Here is a 6,000-nt window from a genome sequence, read left to right on the forward strand (position 1 = left end):
TGCCCCTCATTGAATACCTTGGGGTGTCTTCTTTCCAAAATGGGGTCACATGTGGGGTATTTATACTGCCCTGGCATTCTAGGGGCCCTAAAGCGTGAGAAGAAGTCTGGGATCCAAATGTATAAAAATGCCCTCATAAAAAGAATGTGGGCCCCTTTGCGCATCTAGGCTGCAAAAAAGTGTCACACATGTGGTATCGCCGTACTCAGGAGAAGTTGGGCAATGTGTTTTGGGGTGTCATTTTACATATACCCATGCTGGGTGAGATAAATATCTTGGTCAAATGCCAACTTTGTATAAAAAATAGGAAAAGTTGTCTTTTGCCGAGATATTTCTCTCACCCAGCATGAGTATATGTATAAAGACACCCCAAAACACATTGCCCAACTTCTCCTGAATACGGCGATACCACACGTGTGACACTTTTTTGCAGCCTAGGTGGGCAAAGGGGCCCACATTCCAAAGAGCACCTTTAGGATTTCACAGGTCATTTACCTACTTACCACACATTTGGGCCCCTGGAAAATGCCAGGGCAGTATAACTACCCCACAAGTGACCCCATTTTGGAAAGAAGACACCCCAAGGTATTCCGTGAGGGGCATGGCGAGTTCCTAGAATTTTATATTTTTTGTCACAAGTTAGCGGAAAATTATGATTTTTTTTTTTTCTTACAAAGTCTCATATTCCACTAACTTGTGACAAAAAATAAAAACTTCCATGAACTCACTATGCCCATCACGAAATACCTTGGGGTGTCTTCTTTCCAAAATAGGGTCACTTCTGGGGTAGTTATACTGCCCTGGCATTTTAGGGGCCGAATGCGTGAGAAGTGGTTTGAAATAAAAATCTGTAGAAAATGGCCGGTGAAATCCGAAAGGTGCTCTTTGGAATGTGGGCCCCTTTGCCCACCTAGGCTGCAAAAAAGTGTCACACATGTGGTATCGCTGTACTCAGGAGAAGTTGGGCAATGTGTTTTGGGGTGTCATTTTACATATACCCATGCTGGGTGAGAGAAATATCTTGGCAAAAGTCAACTTTTCCCATTTTTTTATACAAAGTTGGCATTTGACCAAGATATTTATCTCACCCAGCATGGGTATATGTAAAATGACACCCCAAAACACATTGCCCAACTTCTCCTGAGTACGGCGATACCACATGTGTCACTTTTTTGCAGCCTAGGTGGGCAAAGGGGCCCACATTCCAAAGAGCACCTTTCGGATTTCACCGGTCATTTTTTACACATTTTGATTTCAAACTACTTACCACACATTACGGCCCCTAGAATGCCAGGGCAGTATAACTACCCCACAAGTGACCCCATTTTGGAAAGAAGACACCCCAAGGTATTCGCTGATGGGCATAGTGAGTTCATAGAAGTTTTTATTTTGTGTCACAAGTTAGTGGAATATGAGACTTTGTAAGAAAAATAAATAAAAAATAAATCATCATCTTCCACTAACTAGTGACAAAAAATAAAAAGTTCTATGAACTCACTATGCCCATCAGCGAATACCTTAGGGTGTCTACTTTCCGAAATGGGGTCATTTGTGGGGTGTTTGTGCTGTCTGGCCATTGTAGAACCTCAGGAAACATGACAGGTGCTCAGAAAGTCAGAGCTGCTTCAAAAAGCGGAAATTCACATTTTTGTACCATAGTTTGTAAACGCTATAACTTTTACCCAAACCATTTTTTTTTACCCAAACATTTTTTTTTTATCAAAGACATGTAGAACAATAAATTTAGAGAAAAATTTATATATGGATGTCGTTTTTTTTTGCAAAATTTTACAACTGAAAGTGAAAAATGTCATTTTTTTGCAAAAAAAATCGTTAAATTTCGATTAATAACAAAAAAAGTAAAAATTTCAGCAGCAATGAAATACCACCAAATGAAAGCTCTATTAGTGAGAAAAAAAGGAGGTAAAATTCATTTGGGTGGTAAGTTGCATGACCGAGCAATAAACGGTGAAAGTAGGATAGGTCAGAAGTGTAAAAAGTGGCCTGGTCTTTAAGGGTGTTTAAGGTATAGGGGCTGAGGTGGTTAAACAAAAAAAATTAAAAATAAAACCAAAAAGCAATGTAGGCTACCTCCTCATCCTCCACCGCCGCTTCCACCTACACCGTCGCATCCACTGCCTCCTCAACCTCCTACTCCATATGATCCTCGTACTCCAAGATCAGGATTATATATATTTTTTTTACGTATTTTATGTTATTTTAAGTCATTTCCCTATCCACATTTGTTTGCAGCGCACTTGCCATGCTCTTAACCACATTTTGCTGTCATTTGCAGCCCTCTATCCCTTTCCATGACTTTTTTACAGCCATTTTAGTGCTCCAAAGTTCGGGTCCCCATTGACTTCAATGGGGTTCGGGTTCAAGTTCAGGTCAAGTTTGGCTCCCGAACTCGAACTTTTTTATGAAGTTCGGCCGAATCCGTCGAACCCGAACATCCAGGTGTCCGCTCAACTCTAATAGGGAGGAATCATTTCATATCATCTTAGTGCATGGAGAGACGTCAGAAAGTGCTAGGAACAGTGCCATGAAAGAGATTTACAAGTGCAGGGATAGGATAGGGAGGAATAATTTCACAGCATCTTAGTGCAGGGAATGACGCTAGGTACAGTGCTAGAAAAGAGATTTACAAGTGCAGGGAAAGATTATTTGGGGATCCAAAAAGCCATTATACAGCTATGTCATTCCAGCAAATTGTTCTTGGGGTGCAAGTGCTATGTTAAAAAGCCTTTAGTGGCTTATATCTTTTCAAACAAGAAAAATGTATGCACAGTTCACTTCTGCATTTATATGTGTTGAAAGCGGACAGAAAGAAAACAAAATACACACTTCAATGGTGCAGTTATTTGTGGCAAAAGGGTTTAGTGGCCTATTTCTGTACAAAAAAGAAAAATATATACGCACTTCAATGGTGCATTTTCTGCTGAAAGCGTTTACTAGCTTATTTCAGTACAAAAAGAAAAATATATTCTCATTTCACGTTGGCGGTTATATGTGTTGAAAGCGTACAGAAAGAAAAAAAATATATGCACTTCACTGGTGCATTTATATGTGGCAAAAGCGTTTAGTGGCCTATTTCATTATAGAAATAAAAAAATATACGTACTTCACTGATGCAGTTGTTTGTGGCAAAAGGGTTTAGTGGCCTATTTCAGTAAAGAAAGAAAAATATATACGCACTTCACTGTTGCATTTATTTCTGTTAAAAGTGTTTACTGGCCTATTTCAGTACAAAAAGAAAAATATATTCTCAGTTCACTTCTGCAGTTATATGTCTTGAAAGTGTTTACTGGCCTATTTCAGTACAGAAAGAAAAAATATATACGCACTTCACTGCTGCATTTATTTCTGCTGAAAGCGTTTACTGGCCTATTTCAGTGCAAAAAGAAAAATATGTTCTCAGTTCACGTCAGCGGTTATATGTGTTGAAAGCATGGCTGGGAGTCAGCAGCAGTGGAAGGTGAGGAGCAAAACGTGCCTGGGGTAGACTACCTGCTTTTCAGCAGCCTACCTAACCGGGAAGTAGTGGTGCACAGAAGTAGCGGCGGTAGCAGTCAGTCAGTGCGGCGGTTATATGCGGTAAAGCGTTTAGTGGCCTATTACAGTACAAAAAGAAAAATACATTTTCAGTTCACGTCGGCGGCGGTTATATGTGATAAAATCTTTATTGAAGTACTTTGATCGAAAAACTAAATTTATTCAGCGGTCAGCGCTGTAGTTATATGCGATAAAACCTCTGCGATGTTTCGGGGGGGGCGAATAGATGCCGGATGACCGGGACGCTCCATGAGCTTCCCAGGAGCTGCTGTCGGGAGCAGCGGTTCATTTCTGAGACCTTCGTATAGTGCAGGGGGAATCCGAAGACCCTCTCCATCTCCTTACTCCATTATACAGTATGTGGTAAAATCTTTATTGACGTATTTCAGTTGAAAAACTAATTTTATTCAGCGTTCAGCGCTGCAGTTATATGCAGTAAAATCTTTATTGATGTATTTTGGTCGAAAAAACAATTTTTTTTTCAGTGTTCAATCAGCCCTGCGGTTATATGGGGTAAAATCTTTATTGAAGTATTTCAGTCGAAAAACTAAATTTATTCAGCGGTCAGCGCTGCGGTTATATGCGGTTATATGCTGTAAAATCTTTAGTGACGCATCTTGATGAACTTCGCAACTCTTCCCTGCTCAAAGCTATCTTGACGCTTTGTCTTCTCATTCTCTGTAGCTACAAGAGGCCTGTTCATGCCAGGCAGGTTCCCCCAGAAGTATCTGGGTTGATGAGCAGCCGATACCACACTTGCATCAATCTTGACAGGATTTGTCTCCAGGTGGAGAGAAATAGTTTTTTGGAAGGATTTTTCCATCGTAACCACGTCGTTGAATAAACAGAAGATTGTCGGATTCTCTCCTGTCTTAGGCAACACTTAATTTTTATCACTAAATTTATTAAATATTGAATATTAAATTGAACCAAAACTTGATTAAAATTATAAGAAAGTAAACTTGAATTCGCCAATATATTATCCCAATCTTAAAGGGAAATTCACGGACAATCAATTTGTAAAAGCCTTTTGTGCCGAAGAACGTGTGTTATTAAATCGTGTTTTTAAGCAACAATTTATAAAGTTGAGAAATTCTAACTTTCATTTCTGTTCCATATTCCCTATAAAGGAATAGACGAAACGGCCACTCTGGGGCCTCCTCATGCTGCTGCCACCTCCACAATCTCTTGTCGTTGTACCAATCCTCCACAATCTCTCGTCGTTGTGCCAATCTCTGGCCCCCTCATGCTGCTTCCACCTCCACAATCTCTCGTCGTCGTGCCACTTTGTGGCCTCCTTATACTGTGGCCTCCTCATGCTGCTGACACCTCCACACTATGTCACCTTGCCACTCTGTGGCCTCCTGATGCTGCCGCCACCTCCACACTATGTCACCTTGCCACTCTGTGGTCTCCTGATGCTGCCGCCACCTCCACACTCGGTCATTGCGCCACCCTGGCGCCTCTTCCTGATGCTGCTGCCGCCGCCACCTCCTCACTCGGTCATTGTGCCACCCTGTGGCCTTCTCCTGATGCTGCTGCCGCCACCACCTCTGCACTCTGTCATTGTGCCACTCTTTGGCCTCCTCATACTGTGGCCTCATCATGCTGCTGCCACCTCCACACTATGTCACCTTGCCACTCTGTGGTCTCCTGATGCTGTCACCACCTCCAAACTTTTTAATTGTGCCACTCTGTGACCTCCTCATACTGCTGCCACCTCTAGACTCTGTCATTGTGCCACTCAGTGGCTTCCTCATACTGTTACGAATGAGGTATAGGAGGAAACACCACACTGACAACCAGGAGGAAAAGGGAAAGCCACTAGGCCTCAACGCTAGGGAAAGGAAAAGGTCCCCTACTACAGAACCCTTCTTCTGTCTCTGACTCCTAACTTTTACACGTTTATTTTTTTTATTTTTTACGGTGTTCATCTGAAGGGTTAGGTCATGTGATATTTTTATAGAGAAGGTTATTACAGATGCGGCGATACCTAATATGTATACTCTTTTAAATTTACTTAAGTTTTACACAATAACAGCTTTTTTAAACAAAAGAAATTATGTTTTAGTGTTTCTATATTCTGAGCCATAGTTTTTTTTATTTTTTAGGCGATTGTCCTAGGTGGAGGCTCATTTTTTGTGGGATGAGGTGACGATTAGATCGGTACTATTTTGGTGGGCATACGCCTTTTTGATCGTTTGCTGTTGTACTTTTAGTGATGGTGCTTATTTGCACAGTTTTTATTTTTTTATTTTTTACGGTGTTCATCTGAGGGGTTAGGTCATGTAATATGTTTATAGAGCCGGTCGATACGGATGCGGCGATACCTAATATGTCATCTTATTTTTTACCAATTTTTTTTTTACTTTATTTTGGGGAAATTACGTTTGTTTGTTTTTTATTTGAAACTTTTAATTTTTGGGGGGAAAACATTATTTTTTA

Source organism: Bufo bufo, chromosome 2 (genome assembly GCF_905171765.1).
Source record: "Bufo bufo chromosome 2, aBufBuf1.1, whole genome shotgun sequence".
Taxonomy (NCBI): Eukaryota; Metazoa; Chordata; class Amphibia; order Anura; family Bufonidae; genus Bufo; species Bufo bufo.